This window comes from Saccopteryx bilineata, chromosome 6, assembly GCF_036850765.1.
Source record: "Saccopteryx bilineata isolate mSacBil1 chromosome 6, mSacBil1_pri_phased_curated, whole genome shotgun sequence".
NCBI classification, from domain to species: Eukaryota; Metazoa; Chordata; class Mammalia; order Chiroptera; family Emballonuridae; genus Saccopteryx; species Saccopteryx bilineata.
In genome coordinates, this window is record NC_089495.1 from 198,715,886 (window position 1) to 198,741,233 (window position 25,348).

The following is a 25,348-nucleotide window of genomic DNA, read 5'->3' on the forward strand; positions in this document are numbered from 1 at the left end:
GGCCATTTACGCTCACAGTTTGGGAACTGGGTGTGATTTCTTCTTAGAATAACTCCTTAGAGATGTGTGGCCTCTTCTGAGATTGTCATCTAGTTTCCATCTAATCTCTTCTGTCCTTTGGAGACCTAGCTTTGGAACTTGGCTCTTTGGCCTGGCTCTCCCAGCCAGGCTACCCAAGTACAGATGGTACTTGTCATGCGTGGGCCAGGCTGCCCTGCCGGGACACTCACCACCGGGCCAGGCTGGGCTCTCAGCCACGGCTGGAGCACTGCCAGCAGGGAGGAGCAGAGCCTCCGCGGAGCTGGTGTGGGTGACTGCTGCTGGGAACCAGAGGTGGCCCGCAGCTTCCCCTGGCGGGATTAGTGACATCAGCTCCTCCCAGGCAGCAGGTTCAGACAGGAGGAGAAGGAGGCCATGGCACCAGGTCAGAGGGGGCACTGGCAGCCAGGACAGTGGGCCCTCCCAGCCGGGGCTCCTTGGGACCTGCCCGCTGCAGCTGTGCCATGCTGTGGTGTGGCGTGGCGTGGCTGTCGGGGAAACCTGTTGGGTAAGCTTTTGTGTATTTCCCCATCAGCCTGGGGCTGGCAGTCCAGTCAGGAAAGTAGGGTGAGGGGAGGGAGCGCTTTCTTACCTCTGACATTTACTTGAGAAGCTGCCAAAGGGTGGTTTATGTTTCTTAAACAGAGATGTGTTATGATAACGAGGCTGCTTCTGTGGAGGTGATAGCGAGCCCTGCCCAAGGCTGGGCCTCCCTGATGTGTCCCTTTGCCAAACGAGCAGGCGGCACAGCAAAGGGAGTTGGTGGCCAGCTTCGGGGGTGGGGGTAGCAGGTATAGTGGCCTGGATGCAGAGGGTGGGACCTCAGGGTAGTCAGAACACCTCCCTGAACTCCGTCCTCCTCATCAGCCAGGTGGCAGTGATGGTCTGCCCCTCTCCGGGCTCCTGAGCACGTGTCCCTTAACTGCACTCTTCCACTGCCCCGTTCCAGGTATTTCACAACACAATCTCACCCTAATCCCGTAACGGCGGCACGATGTGGGGACTATCATTATCCTCGCTTCACAGAGGAGGCATAGAGAGACCGAATGATCTGGCCCGCGTCTCACAGCTAAGCCGGCAGAGCTGAGACGCGGCCCTGAGCCAGTCTCCCGTCTTCCCAGAACCTGCCTGCAGCCCTGGTCCTCGTCCTCCAAGCCTTTCACTCAGTGTCGGAACAGCACTTTTGTCCACGTGATCGGCTGATGATTCCTACCCCCGTGCTGCATCCTGAGCTATTCCTCCTGCTTCTGCTCAACACCCTAGCCCCGGCACCTCGCTCCGGACCAAGGCAGAAACTTCCCTGTAGGACATGTGTGAGCGGCTACCAGGGGAAACCCAATGAAATGACAGGTCGTGCCCTCTGGAGTCACCTGGCGCTGCTCTGAGCTCACTCTGGGCACTCGGGGAGAGTTTATACCCGGGACAGACTCACTGTGAGTACTTGAAAGGGAAGGTGCCTGAAGTACTCACGGCTGAACCTTGAACGCTGACTCAGACCTTCTTTCTGCCTCGGGGAGGAGCGTGTCCATCACTCTGTTCAGGAACCTAAATCCTACCTTAAGTTTCTGCTTCAGTCAACTACGGAACACCTCCGAGTGCCAGGTAGTTAAATGCCCTCCAGAAGGAGGGCGACAAGAACCAGGGGTCCAGGCTGCACGTTCCCTCTCTGCTCTGCAGCACCGGTGTCGGCGGAGCCTGATGCAATGAGAGGAGTCACGCACGGGCCTGATGCAATGAGAGGAGTCACGCACGGGCCGGCCTTGCATCGTGGTCCTTAGAAGGACTCTCTGCAGCCTGGTCCCGCCCCTCCCCTCACCCCCTCAGCCACCAACAAAGGAACCATGCACGTATCCATACAGGGCGAGGGTGAGGATTCAATCTAACTGATGAATCACATGCTTGTGGGAAATCTGATGTCTTCTCAAAAAGTTGGCTAAGTTTGGCAATAGTAGTTCCCTCTTCCATCCTGCTCACCCTGAGCCCCTAGTTCACGTTCCTGGGTACACTGAACCCCACCCCTGGGTATGACTAGGTTTGCGGAGAGATTGCTTTCTATGATGCAAGTACGTTGCCTGCCCGTCAGACAGACAGGCAGGCAGGCTGTATGAAAGCACAGAGCTAATGGAGCTCTAAGATGGAATGGGTATTTGTTTAGATGGCATCAGTAAAAGAAAAATCTACCAGAGTGTTGTATTTACATGTGTTTAATTCCTATCAGCAAAGAGTATATTGGAGAAATAGGTTTGAGACAACATGTCGTAGTAGCAGCTCCATGTCATGCATTCATGACTTTGGTTTCTTTGTCCAAAGTGAATTCCACTCAATCAGAAAGTCAACCCACTCTTATAGAAAGCCTACCATATGCTACGTCCTGTTCCGGGATTAGGGAGGTCCTTCATTGGGGTTCAATGCCCCCCCAATAAATAATAATAAAGCCAGAGATGTCAAAATCAATTGATTCCTTTCTCCTTAGTGAGTGCCTGAATTATCTGTTTGAAAAGTTCATCAGGGCCAAGCTGGATATTTAAGATAGAATGTTATCTTACTTTGCAGACATAGTTTTTGAGATGTGTGGCTGAGCTCTTTATATCTTAAGGAGGTGTTCTCATTTGCTCAAGACAACCTCTTGGCTCCAATCAACCAACTCCACAGTCTCCTACCTTCCTTGACGGGACTATTGCTCCCCAGTAGTGCCACACCCAGGGCGTGTGCGGAGGGCCTTGGCTCGCAGGGTAAATATCTTGATCCATTTAGGGTGAAGTGGGGGCAGCTTCGGCTCCACTCCTCACAGGTGGCTTGGCTGTTGCTCAAACTTCTTCTGATTCACCCGGGAAGTCTTCAGGAACTCTGATTGCTGCTCAAAGGTGTCTGTCCTCTTGATGGGAGGGGTGTGAGTCTCAGAGAATCTGGGGCTAGCCTGCTAACATGAGGCTGTGAATTTGTCAATGCAAGCGGTAAGTAAATCTGGCTGATGGAACTTAGAGCTTGGTAAGACTTTCTATACAAAGGCTATTTCAAATGAAAAAAAGAAACCCATCCTACACATTCTGTAAGATTATGCTGCTACAGGAATAGCGTGATTATGCTATAAGGGAGGAAGCTTGGAAGTCTTACCTTGTGGATGAATCAAATGGACCTGCGCTGCCTTGTGCCATCTTACCCCTGAATGGCTCCAGAGCATGAATGTTTATGTGTGAAAGTACATACACACACACACACACACACACACACACACACACACACTTCTGTTCTTCTTGGTTTCTTTGGATGTCTATTTCCTCTTGAAAAGTAGTTCTGGGTCTGTATCCAAACTGGCTGTCCCCTGATCCTTTTGAAGCTAGATCACCTAGCCCGTGTATGTAACAGGGGCTCTTGCGTGTTAACTTTCGTGTACCTCCACCCAGGGTTTCCAGTTTCCCGGGTCTCATCCTGGTCGTTAGGTGCCTGGTCTTGACCTGTTCCTGGGCTGCTCCCTGCCTGAGCTGTCGTCCTCTGAGCCCATGACCTTCAGCTGGCAGTTCTGCTCATTAAGCCCTCAATGCACACAGGGGTCACTAGAAGATGTGCCTCCTCTTCAAGTTGACGTGGTCAACTTCAAGGTGGAATGAAGGTGTGTGGCGTGTACCACTGACTGTCCAAGGTGCTCTCACCAAGCTAGACTGACGGGAGGTCGTTCTCACTAGCTAAAGGCCCTAGGCTCAGCAGTGACTCATACTCATACCTGCCAAAGGTGTAGCAGGTCAGATGAGCAACCAGGTTCTATGGAAGGAGGAAGAGATGGGAGCAGCCATGAGGAGAAGGGGATAAAGCCTGATCCTGGGGGCCCTGGCCACACACAAGGTACTTTGAAGAATGTTTATATGCCAAACAGCATTTTAGCCAGGATCCTGGGGTTTCGGGTCGATTCTAAAAATTACCCCTAACCCAGTTGATGGAGAAACTTCATGGGCAGCCTATACAATGATATTACATGACATTCCTGATAATAACCACGTCGTGAATTAGCACTAAGGATTTGCTCAGCAATGTGCTGCATGCTTTACTGGGTGGGTTCATCTAATGTTTTCAACAACTCAATGGGGTAAATTAGAAGTCCCATTTCACAGAGGTGGAAACTAAGATCCAGGTAAGTTATATAACTTGCTCAGAGTTCCAAAGTTGGTAAATGATAAAACCAGCATTTACACCTAGGCTGCCCGACTCCATTGTTTAACCACAATGCCCACTAGGGTAGAAATCAGGGGTTTACACACTTGCTGTGTAAAGGACCAAATAGTAAACATTTTTGGCTTTGTGGGCCATGTGGTCTTCGTGGCAACTATTCAACTTTACTTTTGTAGCACAAGCACGTTCACAGACAATCTAAAAATTGATGGTGCGCTGTGTTCCAATAAAGCTTTATTTATAAAAAACAAGCCACGGGCTAGATTCAACCCACAGGCCATCAGTTGCTGATTCCTGGCATAACCAAAGAGGATACTGAAGTTTCAGATCCAACTAATGTGGAACACTTATTATGTGTCAGGTACTTCAATTAACTTATTTTATTGAATCTTTCAAAAGCTGTGAAGTCGAAAAGGAATTCCCAGTTTACAAATGAGAAAAACCGAGGCGCAGGAAGTCAGCTTTCCTTGAGACGTACCGCTAGTAAACGGCGAAAGGGAACTAACTTCACGTCACTCATCATAATCCACGTTCCTTTCTCCTTTGTAGGCCGTCCAAGTAGACTGAAACCTCATAAATGATCAAGTCTCCAGAAGCTATATTGCTGCCTTTTGCTTTTTCAGGGAAGTGTAAATGTGTCATAACTTGGCCAGGACGAGCCGGCTGCAAGGCACACCGAGCCTCAGAAGCATGGGGCCTCGGGATGGGGAGGTGTTGCTGAGGTTGAAGTGGAGGAAATGCACCCAGCCAGAAAGCTGGCCATTGGTGGAGGGAGGGGTCCCAGTGGTTTAAATGGATGTGGGAAATGCTCATCTCAACAAGTGGGGGTGTGGGCGGGGTTTACCAGAAATCTCCAGGTCGTGATTATGCCGGAGTGACATCCAGGTTGGGATGGCTTTGGGGACGGGGGGAGTGGAAGGGGCTGGCCACCGCTGGAGTGAGCTGGTTCTCAGGAATGAGTTCATGGAGTAGAAAGCCGTCACAGGGAGAAACAGAACTTATCAATGGGACACGGTCACTTAACCCAGTAGAAGTACTGCCACATCCTCCCACTCCGGCGATGGGAATGTCCTCACAGAGCCCTTTGCTGAAAACTCTAAGAATTAGATAGACCTGCTCCTCCTTATCTCTTACTGCATTTTCCGTCTCAGCTACACTCTCACTTGAGGTTGTCGCACTTGCCTTTGCAACTCTGTCGTATTCCTTGACTGCTCTCTAGAAAGCCGAGAGTGTTAGTGAACATGTGCCGCTTTGCCACTGTGTCCTCAGTGTTTAGAACAACGCTTGGGACATTGTAGGCTCTCACTCACTTTTTGTTAAATGAATGGATTAACTTACTACGCATTGTAATTACGCATTTCATCATTTATTACCCGCCGTTCTCATGAGACTATAAGCTCTGTGGGAGAGGAAACCAAGTCTGTGTTTTCATTACTGCTTGCCCAGTGCCTAGAATATATTGGGTGCTCAATTAATACTTGTTGAGTGAAAGAGTGAGTGAGAATTAGGAGCAGATGTGGCTCCCAACCAGCAGAGGAAGCCGGAGAACTTGTATATCTCATTATCCCAGCCCTTATCATGTGGTATTGTATGTATTATTATTATTTGCAAAGGATTTTATGTTCCTCACTAATCTGAAAATTCTTTGAAGGGCATAGGTTGCGCCTTACTCATCTCTAAACTCAAGATCCTTGACACAAACTGGCGTGTACATGACTAATTACCTGCCAAGTGGATAAAAACTTAACCCAGCAGCATAAGCCAGGTCTATGAGTGTCCAACTTATTTGAGAGCCTACTTCCCGGTGAAGCTGAATCTGCCTGGTTCGGGTCTGACACAGGGAAGGCAAAGCTATATTTGCAAGTGGTGAGTGTTAGAGATATGGTCTGGGAAGGCCTAAGAGGATAAGGCACAGGGGGACTCCCAGAGTTCCAGAGGAGGGGGTCCTTATCAGCAAGGCTGGTCCAGGGTGGGCGACAAGTTCAGCCAAAGGAGAGGAGGCAGACAGAGGAAGCAAAAAGAAACAGGATGATGGGACGACCAGGAAAGAACCCATGGCCACTTGGGATGTCCATGCTATTGCAGTGAGTGCTGAGAGGCAACACGGGAGATTTGGGTCCTGGTGGCTCCAGACAGGAGGCCAGGAGTCAAGGTGCTCTTCACATATCAAAGTAGGTAGTCAGTATGACCCTAAGCCCATTTCCACCTACTTCACGAAGCAGGTATCCTCTTTTCTTCTCTGAACACTCTGATACCTATAGACCGATCTGGCTTGCTTACACAGAGTTGCTGGTTGCAAACCACCCATGGGATGGACCCAGGATGACTCCTGGAGTACGCATCAGTATCAGGGATGCTTCTGGATAGTTATCTATCTTAAGTGAATGAACCGAATGTCTAAATGAGTGAATGACCAAGTGAGCCAATGAATGGATGAATGAATGACCAAAACAAACTTTCTGCAGTGGTTTAAGATAGGGTACAAGGGAGGGGTCCATGGAGGAACCACGGAAACCCTTGCAATGAAGGACGCTGCCAATTAGGTTTCAGAGATGTAATCAGTTCTGACTTGCATGGAGCTCTCAGAAAGGACTCTCTGAGTGAGGAAGACATTGAGTTGGGCTCTGAATACTGCAAAAAGTTGTTTTTGTTGTTTAATTGATTTTTTGTTTATTTGATTGATTTCTGAGTTTGGAACTTACTGAGATTTTTTTTTTTTTTGCATTGGCGCATATACAGATAATATTTGTAGTGTCACATGGATATTTTACAGAACCAGTCTTTTCTGTATTCAGCCTATGTCTATTTCCTGCTGAGGCATATTGGGCTGAGGAAGGTGGGATTAAGTCTCCTTAGCTTATGAGTACATTTCCTCTGATGCCTCCTAGTATTTCTACAGTTGCTTCCTTGTGCATTTCAGTGCTCTGTTGCTTGGTGTCCAAATGTATCTAAGTATTTGCTCTGAATTTTATTTGTTCTTGTTGTCATTGCCAAGTGGATTGGTTTAATATATATATATAGTCAGTGGGGGAAAAAAACAACATGACAAACAGAGGGTTGGTGATGCAAAGGAATGACACAAAATGTAGGGGACAGTGAGGACACTATCATATCTACTGATAGACAAGATGGAACATGGAAGTGGAAAGAAAGAAAGATGGGTATTTGTTGAGTGCTTTGTATCGTTCACTTGGGACTTTGGCCCTGTTTCCTTATTTAGTCACCATGGTATGGTCTGAGGTGGGATCAGCACCCCCATCTCATACACAGGAGGACTGAGAATGGAGAAATTCGGTGACACAGCAGAAGTTATTCCTTAGAAATGAAAATTCAAGCCCTAGTCTCTGTGGGTCAAAACCTTTTCCTGCTGACATTTCAGTGTTTTAGGATGAAAGATACTACAGACTTCAAAGACCAGACCAGGTGAGATGGAAGACCATGAGAGCAGCAGAGAGGGAAGCCAAGATTATGGCACGTCCAGAGAGCAGGAGGGATGAAATCTTTGTGCAACGGAGAGTCTCTGACCACACGACTTAGGAGTATCTGGCCACAAGGCAGCCCCGGGCTCCTGCTTTGGTGGAAGCTAGCTCAGGTGACAGGTGAGTGGAACAGACTCCAGAGGGGTAGCACTCAGCCCTGAAGTGAGAAGTGAGCTGGACGCGTTGGGTCCTGATGCTCAGGCAGGGCTGGAATGTCCAATTTAGGGAACTTAACCTGATGTAGAAGAGGCAGAGGTGAGGCGCTGAGCTGTGCCCCCCCCTTGGGGGGGTTATTGTAAAAGTTTAGAACTCAGCACTACGGCCTTGCTGAGGAAGGAGAGGCAGAGACGGAAGACAAAGGGGAGCATATGAGAGACATTTGGAAGGAGGTTGTCTGACTTATTGTTGATTGCCTACTCGAGACAAAAAAAAAATACCTTTGGAGTAAAACAAAACGAAGTCCAGTGGGGGAGTACTACTGCCTTAGGCTTTCCATATTCATTTCCTTATTTTACCTTGGTAACCACCCAGTGAAATGCCTGGCACAAGCCTTACTCACAGATGAGAAAACTGAGGCTCACAGAGGGTAGATGACTAGTACGGCTCTCTTGAGGTGGAATTCACGTCCAGTTACTTCTACTTCTAGAATCTTACTTCTTCACACCAGGAGCTGGAGGTGCTGTCTATATTTGGGAAACAGACACAGGCCTCCAGCAGCCAGGATATTGAAGGAACTATGCTAAACAAATATCTGACTTCTTTAAAAAAGAAAAAAAAAAAAAAAAAAGGAAAACAAGGCAGAGTGCTGAGTCACCCACCCCGAGAAGCCCGTGGGAGGTCATTATAAACAGTTGGGACAGACATCATGGGGTGCCACCAGCAAACCAGAGGAGAAGCAGGAAGGGCCTGGCTTCAGAAAGGAGAAGAAGAACCCGACCAGGGAAGTTATTTTGGAGGACAGAGCGCGGCCAGACGGAACCGGATAGAGCCACACAGAGCAGGAGCCTGCTGTTCTCAAAGAACAACAACAACAACAAAAATCAAATTCTAAAATCTCAATGCTTCCTTGAGCTATGCTGTGTCTCTGTACACAGTCAAGTAAGAGACGCATGGTTCCAAACTCGGAAGCTTCCCACTCCATTGCACGAAGATAAGTTCAAGTTGATAGAGTGCATGCAAATGGTTGGGAGACCCTTGCAAACCCTGCAGGTGGAAGAGGGAAGCTGAGTGATGAAGCCCCCCCACCCCCGTACACTTAGAGGGTTTCTGTCTTCTCTCCTATAGGCACTGGTGGCTTGTTTCTCTTGAAAGGCTAAATAACTAAGGTTTTTAAAGAGACTGATGACCACTTGACTTTTGATAGACAACCACTGAGTTAATTTCCCCTTCTTGAAACTGCTGCACTTTTAAATTGAAAGCGACCTCCATGGGTGACTATGGGATCATCTGGGCAGTTCCTGAGCCCAGGCCCTGGCTAAGGGAGGACTTCTACAACGCTGGCCCTGCAACCTTCGTTAGTGATAGAGTATCAACTTATCAATACAGAAATGGGAAGTCGGGGGTGGGGGGGAGGGAGTGGATTGGGAGTGCGGGGTGAGGCGTGCTCATTTGCCGCTCCCAAACAACATCACTGCCCATCTGCTCGCTTCCTTGGACCCAGCTAGAGGCCCAAGGACAAGTCAGATATGGGGCATTTAACTTCAGATGAGAAAGAGGTGGTAGGAATGTCCTCTGTAGGCCTTTAGACTTAGACAAATGGGGATAGGTGGACAACTAGACATAAAGATATTAACTTACAAATAACTGGCCCAATTAAGTGAGTAGAGTCCACTTGAAAATGGAAGTAATGTAGACGGAGAAGGACAGTTAAATTGAACACAAGGGGAATCATCCTTTGTTTCTGGTGTGAGTGTCAGCATGTGATGCCAAGGCTCAGAGAAGACCTGAACACGACCATTTTCAGACCTACTTGGCTTCGAACAGCTGCTCTTCACTTCAGAGCTGTCTGAGGTCAGGGGACATTCAAAACCTCTCTTAAACTCGTCTAAATGTGGGGCTAAGGTGAGTAGGATAAAGATGAACCTGGGTTAATGCCTATAATGGACCTCATGTGGGAACTAGCACAGAATAAATTCTCAGTGGGTATTAGTGGCCTTTCCATTCCTTCTGAGGGGCAATATGAATGATGAAGACACCATGGTAGCCAAAGCCCTTGCTTACAGCTGGGTTGGAAAACCCCGTTATTAGGCCAACAAGAATTATTAAGTGCCAGCCCCACTAATGGTAAAACCAAAGCACAGCAGAATAATATAGCTTGTTCAAGGTCAGGGAACTGTTTGGTAAGACTCCTATTTATTTTCCCCCTAAGCTGCGTTAAAGGTTGGGTTTGGGTTCCTCCTTCTCCAGCTCATCTTGTTAAGGTCAGGGAGTCTGTGTTTTTAATTAAAACCAAAATGCTTCCATTTAGTGAACATAACTCACATCTCAGAGGCCATTAGGAGCACAATGGATCCTCCCTCCCGGCTTTAATAAGATCAAGAAAGCAACAACAGCAGCAGACACTATCTGCTCAATCTTCTGTGGCTCCACAACTTGTGTCTCTTTCTCTCTGGGAAGTCTGTGAGTCAGGATCCATTCCTAGGACGCCCGCCCAGGAAGTTGCATGCAGTGTGCCTGTGCCTGCAGGGGACCCGGCCTTCTGCAGGACTCCACAAGGCACTGGGACTTGGGCTGAGTACTGAGCATGGTTCTTACAAGGAGGCTGTCTCTGGTCCTCCAATTGCCATTCTCTTACGTCAGGTGATTGCTCCCACCCAAGATGCATTTGGGGTATGGAACGAATAAATTTCATTCTTGGTAGTTCAGTCAGTGCGTTCTGCATTTGCTCAAACAGGAAGGTGAGGACCTTTGGCAAAGACTGGAGCAGAAAAAGGAAGTCCCCTTTCTTCCATCTTCTTATCACACAGAGACACAGCACGAAGAACCTTGTTTTACTTGAGCTCCTGTCTTTTCTCTGTCTAGGAGAGGTTTTGATATTTGATGACAGTGGAACAGGACTCATGGGAATGCAGAACCTGCCATGAACCAGACAGACCTGGGCTAATACCCCAGCTCTTGTACTCATCAATTCTGGGATTTTGGAAAATCACCTTTTGAGTTTCCATTTCATCAAAGGATATTGTATGATGGGCGTAGCTACTTATAATATCATGCGGGCATATAGTACATGCTCAATAAATGACACTTAAAATACCCTCCATATAGCACCTCCATACACACAGATGCAAAAGGATATACTGTATATATATATATGCCCTCCTGAACACTGTAGCAAGAATAGCCCCTTAAGATGCTACCTCAAAGCCATTTTCTATCGTTCAGACCAAACACAGCATATCATAAATTCCCTGGATTTCTCCCAAATAGAAGGCAGGGCTGCTTGGAGCTGAAGAAGTGGGAAAACAGACAGCATTTCTGTTCCTGAGGTCTGTTAAGTAATAGGAAAATACCCTTTGGGGGTGATTGCTGACAAAAAAAAAACCCTTCCTGTTCCAAACTGGAGGAAGACCAGAGCCTGGGGCAGAAGCGAGCCAGCAGCAGTTTTGCTGGAGACCATCTGGCTCATCCGACCAAGGCGGGGACCCAGCTCCAGGCTCTCCTCCCCCACCCCCTTGCATTCTATGAGCGAAGCCATCAGAATGGGAGGTCGCCATATTGGCCAAACACTTGTCCCGTGGGACTTGTAGAGTGACAAAAGTAACACAGAATTCCTTTTCAGGGTGGTCTCTGATGGGAACAGAGACTCCAGGAAAGGTTTTGATGATAGAACATTAAAACAGAAACACATTTTTAGGGTTAAGTTTTCCAACTTGGGGTCCAAAGTCCTGTATAATATTGAAGCCTTAGGACCAAGACAGTGATCTTTAAGGATTCAGATTGCATGGGTTTCCTCTCTGCCAGTTCTCTCTTTCCTAAACATAAAAAAAGGAAGCTCTGCACTCCAGGATGGAGCTAGAGAGAGAGAGAGAGAGAGAGCAGGTCCATTTCTTTACAGCAGAGGAGACGGTTTCCAGAGGATTTGTAGGAAAATGCCCTCTGCCCGCAGGCTTGTGGAGTCCGGGCTGGGCTAAGCTGATTAAAGCTCCATTCAGAATTGCAATAACCCAAAAGATAGTTTGGGGCCACTGATGGGCCTCCAGATTGGCCACTAAACCGATCAGTCTCTCTGGGATTGTGGCAGCTGTATTTTTGGAAACTGGGCACTTAAAAAAAAATTTTTTTTTCTATTTTCTCATGGCTCTGCGTGCGGACATCATTAATTTCCCAAAGTCTCTACAGAAGAACAATTGCTCTAATTTCATCTGGCAAGGTTCTAAAAGCTTGAGAAGTTCTCCTATAATATAAACTACACGGAACACGAATAGACACACTTATATATGGACTCTGTAATAGATGGCCCCGTATACATAATAGGCTACACCCCCCTACACAAACACGCACGTATGTGTATATAAATGCTTTCCCCCCTCGCCTTCCTGCCCTTATCCTGGAATTCTTAGCAATTTGGCTTGTCCGTGCTTATTAATGATGTTTCCAGAGCCGAGCTCATTGGTGCATTTTCCGCAATGGGCTGATTAATAGGTGGGCACAGGGGAGCTCTTGGGGAGCCTGGGCATTGCCGGCTTGTTGACCTTGCTGCTTGGGGGATAGTCTAGCTTCAAACTATGGAATCTCAGTTAGCATCATAAATTGTGGAGCCACTGGTTTTATTGCCCTTCTGCCTCCTGCTGGGAATGTTGTTTCTCTTTAATAATGGGCTGAGCAGCAGCTATGAGCTCTTCCCCTTCTCCTCCTCCTCCTCCCTGCATGACTTGCCTGTCCACTCTCCTCCCCCACCTCCATTCTCCACATCCTAGCCAGGTCACCAAAGCAGACACACACACACACACACACACACACACACACACGTACATGCGTGCACTCAGACATGCACAGAAGCACGCATGCTCACATGCACACATACACATATGAGCTCACAGGATCACACATTTATATGCATCATATATGCCCATATTTGTTTATATCAATATATATAAACCTATCACTCCCCCTTTAGTGTCAGGATTTAGTAAGGACACACACCCCCTCCCTGTTCCTTGGCACAGCTAAATCAGTCAGGGATTTTTCAGAAGGAACTTTTCTAAGCTTCAAAGAGAAACAGAAAGTAACCAATCTTAGAAAAATGAAGAGCTTAAAAATAGCCTTGTTTTCAAAATAGAGCTTGCTAGAATTTCAGTAGGAGCAGAGGAGAGCCGGCCTGCCTTTTAAGTACTACTCTCAGAAGGACACAGATCCCTCTCCTTGCTTCCTCCTTCCTCAGCTCCCCTGGGCTTGCAGGGCCACCCCACTCAGGGGAGCCTGTCCTGAAGGCGGAGTCAAGGGAAGGTCCACGCCTCCCATTTGTCTGTCCCTCCCCTTCTAGATCCACCCCACTCCCATACCTGGAAAACTCTTAAGTTATCTCTCGGATTTCTGCTCCTTCACTTGTCACAGCTTTCAGGAAGTCCCCTGGGGCCTCCCAGTCTAGCAGACCCCTCTCTTTAGACCCAAGACAGCTGTGTCCCTTTCCCCCTCCATGGCAACCACTGCAGCTGTCCACGTATGTTTACCTGTGGGAGCATTTGGCGAAAGTTTGTCTGCAGAGCAGACTGCCCACCCCTTCAGCGCACGGAACCCACAGCTGATTGTATTCACCCTAAATCCCAACATCCTCCTCATTACCAGGAATGTTGTTTGCATTCAATAAATATTTGTTGATTGAATAAACAACCCTTCTATGTTGCATTATGCACAATAGGAGAGGTGGTTCCCGAATCTATTCTAGTTCAAATGTCCAGGACGATGATCTGTTTTCATATTGCAGGACATGCTGTTAGCATCCTGCTCAGATCTCCTTTACTGAGCTGGTGCCCCTAAGTCAGCAATCCTGGGTGGTGGTGACTCGTAGCCAATGCTTCTTAACAGAATTACTGTGAGATGAGTGGCTGTCTTGTCTAGAAATGCCTGGGAAGCTACAGCCCCCCCCAAGAAGGCGGTCGGCAGACAATGGCCAAGTCCTATGGGGGTCGAAAAGCCTGACCCCCCCTTGCTGCAAGGTGGGAAGTCTCTGCGGGGTGTTCGGGCTGCAGAGCCAGCTGTGGCGTCAGGCCGAGACGAGCCTTCAGCTGGGTCCACATCTTTGCCTGCTGCCTTCTCTTGCCTTATGTTGCTTTCCTTACATCCTTACAGTTTTTACTTGAGAGTGCTTCCTTAATAACTCGTTTGCATATAAATCTCTATCTTAGAACTGTTTCTGGTGACTTAAACTAAAACACATTGAATATTCATAACCAGCGGGACTCTGGAAAACTGACTCTCGGGAAAAACAAGCAAACGACTCCGACTTGTACGCAACCCTTCTGTGTCGCGTCACGCGCAATAGGAGAGGTGGTTTCCCAAATCTATTTCAGTTCAAATGTCCAGGCCATTTGCCAGTTTTTTTCCAGTGTGTGCCAATTTCCATGGTGTAAATAACTCCCACTATGGCCGATTTCAAGATACCGATGGTATGTCACTGAGCGCACAGTTAAGAAAAGATGAGCACAGTTGGCTCATGGGAGTTGATATGAGCCACACCTGGAATACCATAGCTCACAATATACATGACATTTAAGATGTACACAATATTGATATTATTAGCAATACCACTTTGAGTGCTAACTATGTACTAAGCATTATACTAAATATTTTGTATTTATCTCAGAACTCACAAAAAACTCCAAAAAGTTTATACTGTTATTATCCTCATTTTATCGATATAGAGACTGTAGTTCATAGAATTGCGTGATTTATCTAAGATCACACTGCTAATAAATGTTAGAGTTGAGATTCAGGTCGGCTCTGAAATCTTATTATATGACCATATTTTGTGTCGCCTATTAAAGGTACTACATGCTCTCTTTATATTCTGCTTTGTGACATTTTCTGCATCATAGCTTATATTCCTTAGCACATTTGATCATTTTGGTAGTATTAACTATTCAGGAAAAACACAATTATTATCAGGACAAGGACCTTGAGGCTCATGTGATTTGTTCAGGGATTCCAAAGCTGCGAACCAGGGTTTTCCTGGACAAGGTGTTCTTTCAGTAGACCCTGCTCCTTCCTTCTCAGAATCTCAACTATCATGGCAACCTTGCTATTTTTTTGGATATGAAATCTATCTCAACTTTTTCCAGAGAACGTCAGCATTCAAAGGATTGTTGAGAATATTAGTCATCAATTCTTTAGCAGGTTGAGCACCTACTACTGTCAATCTAGAATGGAAACTCAAGGAAGAAAGATAAATGACCAGGGCTCCTCAGGAGTTTTTGGTTAAACTAACTCAATTTAGTTGAGTGCACAATTAACAAGTCCTTACAGCACCTGGCAGGGAACGCCAAGGGCTTCTGCTGCAAAGCACTGAATGTAGAACTTATCATATGACAGGTAATTGATACGTTCTCCTGCCATGATCCAAAACTGTTAGCAAATCCTGCTGCAGAACGACAGTGCGTATATGTTACGGTGGAACTGTGCAGCGAGGACAACCAGACCCGGAGGGTTTGAGGGTTTTGGTTCACCCCTCAACGCCATCTTGTGGGCAATGGAAACTCTGCCAGGGTTTGGAGAAAGCCTGCCAAACCACTGTGTGATCTGACTTAAAATCGGAACTGGAAAACCCAGGTACTCTGGGAGGACATCTAGAGATAACATCAATGTGCAGAAGTAGAATTTAATAATGAAGAACAGCGGAGTCTAAAACTGGCAGCATCCTCTAATGATAATGAATGAGACACCTGACTGGGCTAAATTTACCCTAACCCAGCACAGGCTGTGCAGGCGGGCGTGCCTGGGCTTGGTTTGAGCTCGGTGGCTGTGTCCTTGGCCAAGACCTTTGACCTCTCTCAACCAGGTTTCCCCATTTAAAATGGAGAGATAAAAAGAATTTTTTTTTTTTACTTCCTTCTTGAGAAAACATTATGAGATTTTTCATAATTAGCAATCTGTTCAACACTTGGCTCTTTAAATGTATTCATAAATAGTAAATATTGTTGAGTAATGAACTAATATCGTCTGCCCTCTCTACCAGCGGAGATGATTATATGCTTGAAAATCAAATCCTGGGAATTGTTAGCTGATACGCTTTCTTCCTCTTCTGTAGGAGAGAAACTCAAGACAGGAACGACCTTTCAGCGGATGGGCCCGCGCATAAGTCAGGTGGGTGTTAAGAGGGACAGGAAACCAATCACTGGACACACTGTCCATTTAGCACCTGTAAGTCAACAGTCAGGGGTCGGGAGGGTCTGATGAGTGTCCTGAAATGCGTATCTATTCAGTAGCTGGTGGACAGAAGGACACCTGACAACGACCAAGAGGTAGACCTTCCTTCAGGAGTTCACCATGAACATTTCTTACCACTGGATAATCTGATGAAATGTGTCTGCCTTCAAGAGGCAACTGTTCAGGCTTTTATATACACCACGGTACTTATAATTTCAGGCTGAATTCAACCATAGACTTCATTATTAAGAACTTTAAAGTCAGTTGGCATTTATTGAATACCCGTTCCATTAGTGAATGCAGACAGAGCTCATGCCCTTAAAACATCTGTACTGTTTTAAGGTAGTAAATCAAAACCTGATAGACGGCAGACCACAGCCAGAATTGACCAGGGCCACAGAGGAGGGCCCTGTATAGAGCTGCGGTTCAGTCTGTTGGGAGAGAAAGGTATTCTGGCTGCACCTGGCTGGAGGTGATGAGATGTACTAATTAGGAGAGACCTGGAAAGATACCCTGCTTGCTCCCCTATTCTGTGGCCATTCTGGCATCTTATAGCAAGCCTTAACTTCAGACTGGCTGCCAATCTGAAAATCCAAACCACGCTGAGTCCAATCTTCCTCCCCATCTCAGAGAAGAGACGAAAATCGTTGGACTTTGCCAAAATCTTTAATGAGCCAAGTACCCTGGCAGACGTGCACTTACACATGTAATTAATGCAGTGGGCATTATTGTGCTCTACCGCTGAGAAAGCAGGCTTCAGAGAGCTTGAAAATGTCACCCAGTCACAAAGTGGAGGAACAGTAGGCTTGACCACGATTTTCCCTTCCACTGGATGATGGCTGGGAATGTAGACAAAACATCCTGGTATGGATACGAGTTGAAGATCAATGTTCCTGCCCTCTAATAACTTGCATTCAAGTAGAGAGGTTCTTAGCTTTTTAGGGGAAAGGCTGGGTGTGGGAATATTATGTAACTGTAAGAATCTCTCCAGAAAAATACTGAAAACCTTGCACACATTTTCAAAGGAATATTTGCACCTCTCTTCTCATCCCAAGCCTCAGCAGACTCCGGGCTCGAAAGACCCTGGAAACAGACTGGTAATTCCAAGGTGCCCGGTGCCCTGTATAAGCGAGGGTGCCAAGTAGTCTATTGGAAACTGCATGACCAGGATTCCATACAGGTTGTGGAACACCCCCCCCCCACCCCCCGCAACCCACACTGGCTACCGCCTCAGAGCTCAGAAGGATGATGTGCAGGACATCAGTCAATCAGACGGGCTCAGGACATTCGTCCAGGCACAGGGCTCACCTCTCAGGAACTGCACAGCAGAATGGCCAGTGCAAAGGGCTGTGGGTCCCCTCTGTGCACACAGAGAGAACCTGCACAGGCTTTGCTGGGCAGGCTGGAGACAGGGTGTCATCTTTGGTAGAGTAGATCTGTACGGGAAGCATGCAGGCCAGTGAGAGCCCAAACATGGGTCCGTGTTTCCTTATTTGTTTTCAACCTAAATCAGTGAGTAATATATGTATGTATGTTTGGCGTACTTTTCTATATGTTGATTATAGTTCTGGATGTATACATATGTTATAGATACATCTATTTATATTATATATGTATATAAAAATGTGTTTTAGAAATGAAGTGAGCTATCTACAACTTGACATTTTATAGAAAAATAATATAATTATCTGACATAATTTAAGTGCTCAAAGTCACAGTCAGCCAAATGTCTGCCCTATTCATTTAAAGATACTATGAAACAGGACCAGGACAACTCCACACATCTTTATACACTGAATTGGGAGTTCCAGCAGGGACTGCTAACCCCCTTCCAGGACATCTGATAGCAGGGACCCTGGGCTCTCTCCAGAGACTTGAGTGGTTCCAGTTCCTGCCCCTCTTTGGGGCCCTGTCTGCTATCCCCCGGCTCCTCCAAGCTGAGACCTGGCCGCTAGCTACAAGGGCGTCTTCATTAATCCTGACCTGAGCCAGCTTGCAGGCCCACCAGGTTGTAGAATGTGAAAGGCCTCTGCACCCAGATTCCCGACACTGTTTCCACCTGGCTGTGGGTAGGCACCCTGCAAATCCTAGCATCTTCTGTCTTTCTATGGGCGTCAGTCATCACAAGTGCTTCAGCCTCGGTTTACGGATTGGCACTCCGTGGTCCCGTGGAAGCTGCTCCCGTCCTCCTCTTGACCATCTCTGTCTAGTAAGGGGCTGCATGCAGCTCCTTCTACTCCACTGCTCTGCTTTCCCTCGTTTCCAAACTCCTCCTCCTCCGCGCACACACTGGGTTTTACACAGGCCGTGCTGACCGGACACCAAATGCGGCTGCCCTTGTGCCTGGCTCCAGCCTCTTCGCGGCTCCTTGCCCCTCTTGGCTACCCAGCACCGTCTCGTTCCTTCCTCTCCTCCACGCCGCCGGCTCCTTGCTGTTTGCCCTCTGAGTTATGACATCCTGTGTCTCTACGCTTTAGGGAAGCCGCTGACTTTAGAAATAAGAAGGTCCGGCTGAATGACAGGCGGAGGGGAATCAGAGTGGGGGCTGGGGTCCTAAGTCAGCAGCAGCCATATGTGAAGCCAAGAGATGAGAGAGAGAGAGAGAGAGAGAGAGATAGAGAGAGAGAGAGAGAGAGACGGCTTGAGTCCTGCCCACACCCTAGGATGTAGGAGATGCAGCCCCCACAGGGGTGGAAGCATGTGTCGGCTCTGCCCTGGCCATCCCTGGGGACTCAGCGTGCCTGCTCTGTCTGTGGGGGGTGGGGGAGGGGTGGGATGTGATGACGCCCAGTGATGTGTGTCTGCCTCTCACTCTCCATCACTGTGAAATGCCCCGACACCTGGGTTAGTCCCCATGCATTTCTTTATTCACTTTCCAACGGATTTAAAAAAGTGAACTCCCCATTTGTCATGGGTCATGTGGATCCAGAATGCCCCTCAAAGGCCCTGTAGAGCATAATTTCTGCAAATATATTTCAGAAGACACAATTCTCCAAGGTCAGGGTCAGGCAGGGAACAGCAAGTTTGTTGCAGGATGTCAATAAATCTGCCGGGCCTCTGACAGTGTTTAACCTCTCTGAACCCATTTCCTCCTCATCTGTAACAGGCGATAATGATCACAGCCCTGCCCTATCCCGGGCTGGGGTGGGGGAGGGGAGGACAGGACCAGAGAGAGTTCTTAGTAAACTACAAAGGAAGGACTTGTTACGAGCAGATTGTGAGCAATTTTCAGGAAACGAGATGCTCTCAGACAGCAAGAATCTCGTGATGACACCGGCAAGTGTCTCAAAGTCCAGCAACCACAACACATATGCAACACCACCAGGCTGCCTCCCTGGGCTGTGGGTGCAGGCCCACTTTTCTGGGCTGCAAGCACATGAGCGTGTCCATCCCACCATTCTCTGTGGCCCCTATTTCTTGTGGAAGCCCGGCTCTCTCCCCTGGCTGACCTGTCTCAGGGTCTGTCATGGCCGCCTCTCCTCTATTTGCATCTTCAAATTTCGAATAATCGAGAGTTCTGTTCTTAACCAACTATTGCTCCTCACTCTATTCGTGAGGTCTGGGCGACCTCGCTGTCTCTGATCTATAGCCTAATAAGCTCCCAATCCATAATAAACCCTATTTTTTCTCCTCCAGTCCCCAACCTACATGTCTTCCTGTCAATGCTTCCGATCACCCTCACATGCCCCTAACTGACCTCAAGAGGTTTCCCCACCAGCTTGCTCTTCCCTCTAATCTTTCGCATCTACGAGGACACCATGGTCGACTCACCTTCCCCAGCCACAGCGATCAGCTACAATGTCAGCGCCCGCAGCACAGCACCCATCTCTTTCCACTATGGAGTTTTAGCGCTCTGCCCAGGAGAGGGGCTTTGCGAATCTTTTTTTTTTTAATAGATATAAAAGTCTCCCTTTCCCTATTAAATAATAATAAAATAACAAAATTATCTAAATTAGACAAATAAGTAGATGGCTAGTAAGATCTGAACTTTGTGCTTAACACAGCGGATTGAGTGTTTTCTGGGTGTAGAGCAGTCTCAGGCACTTCATACGGTTATGTTATATATATATGTACAGACATAGGTGATGTCTATATGGCAGGAAATATATATGCATATATGATTTTCATATATTGAATCCTGAGATGTGTAAATCACTCATTTTATAGATGAGTAAACTAAAAATTTCCCCAAATTCTTTTTTTTTTTTTCTTAAAAATTTTTTAAAATTGAATTTATTGGGATGACACTAGTTAGTAAAATTATACTGGTTTCAGGTGCACAATTCTACAATGCATCATCTGTACATTGCGTTGTGTGTTGACCACCCCAAATCCAGTGTGCCTCCATCACCATCTACGCCCTCCACCTTCCTTCACCTCCCCAACCCTCGGTCCCTGCTGCCATTCCCACCCTGTTGTCTGTCTCTATACGCTGTGTCAGTCTCTCCCCTAAGCTCTTACAGGTGACAGAAGGCAGAACTGCATTTATATTCCGTTTCTAAGTGACGTACCAACAGTAATTCATTCAACCCTTATAAGGACCTTTCTGTGTCAGAGACTGCTTGCTGTCCTTCCTGGATTATTCATGGGGACACTGAGGTAGAGTGAGGGTCAGTGCCTTGCTCAGGGTGACAGCGGGCCAGCCGGAGGACAGAGTTCCTGCCCACAGACGTCCAATTCCAGAGTCCCCGCCGTGCTGCCTCCCAGATGCTGAACCCCGGATCCCAGTGACTCTGTCCCAACCCCTCTGCGTCCACCCTGCACAAGTCCTCCTGATGTGACTCCTCGGGTGTCCCCCAGCCTGTCTTCTCCTCGCCTGTGTCAAGCACACTCTGAATAAATGAGCAAAGGAACGAGGAAAGTAATTGAATACGTGAATGTCCACATTCGCCTCCACTCCTTCTGGGGGGGCCTACTTTCTCCATTACTTTTTTCTAAAAAGCACCCCCACCCAACACGCACACACACTGAATGTTTTATGTGGTTCAGCATTGCTTTCTGAAGATCACACTCATTATTCCTTCGGGTCGGCTCGTCCATTATTGTTTTTTTCTTGAAACAGCTGATTGGAAAGGACTCATTTCCTGCACACAGGTCAGGTTTGTCGAGTAGTGGGGCCAAATGTTTAATCCCAGGGGGATGCACCTTCATTTTTATAATGGAAGTCACTGGGAGTTAATAAAGGGAATGGAAGAAGCCCCTCTCTGCCAACTGCTTAAGTGTGTATCCATTCCGTCCTGAGAGCCCCACCTGTCCTCACGGGGTGCCCCTTGGGGAATCCCACCAGCCGCTGGATGGACATGACAGGAGACAGCGGTTATGGGACCATTTGCTCAGAGGGTGTCGGGCTCATGGGAAAACCGTGGTGCTTAGAGGATACATCACAGACCCAGCTCAGCAACCAGGTCACTGGTCATCTTGGAACAAAGACCTCCGGCCTTTCTCCTAAACCCACTATAACATACTTACTTGTGAGGCTAGAATTCACTTTCTATTTTTTTTTTCCTGTCCAAACCAACTCACAGTCACTGCCACGCTCCAAGGCCAACTTATTAAACATGTGCTTATGAATTTCCCTTGTGCTAGGTAAGAAGCACAGTAGCATTAAAGATAGGAGCTTGGCCTCGAACCAGACTCCCTGGGGGTTCAGTCCTGGCACTGAGGAAATAGAAGGAAGTTACTCAATCCCTCCATGCTCCCAGATCCTCATCTGTAAAGAGTGAGGAGTGATGAGACCTTCCTCATGGGGTTGCTGGGAGAACGCACTGAGCTAAGTCTCTTACAGCAGGGCGCCCAGTGCCCGGAGAAGAAGGGCAGTTGCTCACCTGGGGTGACAGTGGCAGTGATGCCACTATGTTGTGGATGGAAGATACAAAACCAACACAGCCTCAGTCTCTTTTCCTTCCAGTAATTGCGTTATATGAGAGTTTGGTTTCCTCCACATCCTTGCAAATGCTTATACAGTATATATTTTTTATATCTTTTTAAATTCTGTTACAATAGCTTTTTAGCTACTCTCTCCATCCACAACTTTACACCTATTACATAGCATTTCTTCTCTTCCTAGTTTCCAGAGGGGTTTGATTAAGCCAATACCTGGTATAAACTCTAGAACAACCCACGGAGACGAAGCAGGGTTGCAGACTCGGATTCCGTGGGGATAGGTGGGAAGGGGTTTGGTGTAAGACAGTATGGCGGGGGGGGGGGCTCTGTGGCTAAGGAGGTGGCTCCTGCCTATCACGGCAGACTTTAAAGGCGCTGACCTCATTAGATCGGGTCTGCCTGGTGGCCACATGTTTCAAACGCCTCATTTTTAGGAAAACATCCAAATCCTTCATGTAGTTTCAAAGTCTCTTCTGGTCCTTGACTTTTTCTCCGTTTGACTGTTTGCAGCCATTCTTTCTTATTTACCCTTAGCTTTTGTCAGAATCAACTGTCCAACCTCTCCTGAATGGGTCACGTGCACTGACACCTCCGTGCCCTTGAACCATCTGTTCCCTTGGTCTGGAATCTCCTTCCTCCTCCTCTTCCCCTGCCAGCAACTTCAGAGTCCTGCTCAAACGGCCCAGTGGAATCTTCACAGTCCTGCTAGGAAGAACTAATCCCGTCTCACTTTATTTCCCATGGAACCTTATTCTTGATTTCATTGCCTACTTATCTCTCACTCAGTTATGAAGCCACTGGTGAACTTGCCTGTCTTCCAGTCAGAACTTGAGTACTGAGCTGTAAGTGACCGGGACTGAGTTTAAGTTCTAATTATTTCTCAAGGGCCTAGCACAAGGTGTAGGACCTAGTAGGTGCTCAATAAATATTTGTTGAATAAGGAAATGAATGAGTGAGAGTTGTGAGACTATAGCCCTAGACCTCAGAGAGATGAGAGTTATGCTTGGAAATTGCCATTCATTGTGTCCGATGGCATCAAAAGTGCCATTAACATAAATTATAAAATGCTGCTTGGTAGAACTGAATAAGAGAGCATGGAAGATGTGCCAGAATTAAGATGAGAATGTAGGAAAGAATGTTTAAATAGTAGGACTTTCTAACTGGAAGTATTATTAATAACAAGACGAGTTCCCGGCCTCGTGATGGTGCTTGCATGTATCGTATAATTTAGTTCTCATAATAACCCTATAAGCAATTATTTTCATGTTACAGATGGCGAAACTGGCCACTGAGAGGTTAAGTAAACTCTCTCAAGGACACACAACTCTGGAAACAGGGTCTGAATCCAAAATGTCTGGTTTGTTTCAGTGTCTAAAGCATTCTGCACATGGCCTTGCAATTATTTGCATTTCTCCCAATAATCCGATAATATAGATAAAACAAGCCTTGACCCAGTTTTCCAGGTGAGAAGGTCAGCATTCACGAAGCTGTGTAACTTATCTGTGGTCATATAGCCATCTAGCGAAGGCACTGGTCATCTCCAAATCCGGCTTCCACTAGGACAGAATGTAAATGGATGTTGAAGGGCGGGGAACAGCATCTTTGTAAGTGAATTTTACAGCTTCTCATTGTCCACAGCAGAGTCACCAAGACTGGTCATGCTCAGCACGGAGGCCGGAGCAGAAGTAAGTCTGGAGTCCTGGGCCTGGAGCTGGCCTCTCTCTCTAGTCCCATGTCCCCTGCTGGGACCCTCAGCATTTCCCAGGGCCTGACCCTGACAGGCGTTGTGCCAAGAAGAGCCCAGGGTTTAGTCTAGAAGCAGCCCTTTGGGAATCCTTCTCCAGGGAAGACATTTCAAAAATAATTCCAAATCATCTTGCTGGAGCAACCCTGGGAGAGGGAGGTCGCCGGTATGGTTCCCATCTGCCCATTAGAACTCAGCAAAGTCACACTCACACGAAATGTACACATTTGAAAAATTACAACTTTACAGTCATTGTCACTTGGAGAAAAACAAGTTTTGGAATGGAAGAATCTGTCATTGTCTGAAACTGACTTGAGCAGTAACTCGGATGTTTCTATAAGAAAGTCCACCCAGCAGGACCACGGCGAAGGCTCAGCCTTGCTTTATTTATCACAAGGCGAGTTTCCTTTGATTATTAAATAGATCTAACCTTGCCTCTTCTTTGTTTAATGCTGATAGTTTATATTTAGTGAACAGTCCCTTTGTTCATGTCCTTTTACCCTTTTGTCTATGAGGGTGTTGTGTTTTTTCTCATTGATTTAGAGGGCTATTTAAATAAGTATTACATTGTGGAATATTATGCCCCCAATAAAATGACATTAAAGAAATTTTAATGATATGAAGCATTACTTATATTATGATTTTAAGTGGAAAAAACCAATATAGTTAAATCATATATAAAGTATAATCTTAGTTATATAAAAAAAATCTATCAAAAAATACCACCCCCTTCCAAATAAATAAAAATTTTAGAAAGGAGTTGATATTTGGAAATAACAGGAAATTTCAGGGGGTATTGGCCTTATTGGTGATCTTAATTTATTTTCTTACATTTTTTTTTTGTATGTGCTAGTTATCAGTTTGTGCCTCTCACCTATCCGTCCAGTCTTGGTCGCCATTACTGTTCCCTTGCCAACGCACACAATAGTAACATGTGTCAGTAGAGGGCGCTGGAGAGACACTGGACCAGAAAGGGGCTGTTCATCCTGGTTCTGGTATTGAGTCTTGTCGTTAAAGCAGGAGGTGACTAGTGGGGGACACTCAGTGACTCTCACCTCCAGTGTGTTTCAGCCACACTAGCCTCAGGGGCATGATATCTTACCCCAGCACCCCGAGGTGCATACCTCAAGAAGCTTCTCCACCATATTGTGGGCCAAAGCAACACCATCGCAAACCACGTCAGATCTGGGATCTTTGCTCTGGCAAGTGCAAGTGTCTTCCAGAGTTGTTCCTTCCTTAGGTTCTCTGCCTCAGCCCTGGAGCTAGGGGCTGCTTCATATCCTGCCATTACTGTATTCTCTTAGTGGGTAATTAATAATTATTTGTATTAAACTTCTCCCGTTCAAATGACTAGGTGGTTTTTGTGTCTTGTTTAGACCCTGACTGACTGGTATATTGTATTTTCTTCAATCCCCTTTATAATCAGAAAATAAATTAATGCTTATTTGTCCTTTACTGAGGTGACTGATCAGAGATTTATACATATGTGTATAACACTGCTTGTGTTGGTGTCTTCGGCAGTCATTCCACCTTATAGTGTGAATTAACTGTTCCTGTCTTGTCTCCTCTCCCCAGTGACGTTGTCAGTGCCCAAGGACTTGAGCACAAGTCTTTGAATCCAAGTCTATTGTTCCCTCCATCTGAGCAAACTGCCTGAGGGTCAGAGTCAGCCTTCACC

General features: G+C 46.9%; 2 long non-coding RNA genes across 2 annotated transcripts; both read left to right on the plus strand.

Annotated features, from left to right (window-relative positions):
• Positions 1-327: 327 nt before the first annotated feature.
• LOC136307988 (uncharacterized) lies at positions 328-2,493 on the plus strand. Its single transcript, XR_010726029.1, has 2 exons — positions 328-547; positions 989-2,493. It is a non-coding gene; the product is annotated as an uncharacterized lncRNA (long non-coding RNA).
• Positions 2,494-2,880: 387 nt separating this feature from the next.
• On the plus strand, positions 2,881-24,095 carry LOC136309470 (uncharacterized). The gene is made up of 3 exons (XR_010726275.1): positions 2,881-2,993; positions 15,925-15,980; positions 23,568-24,095. It is a non-coding gene; the product is annotated as an uncharacterized lncRNA (long non-coding RNA).
• The last annotated feature ends 1,253 nt before the right edge of the window (positions 24,096-25,348 follow it).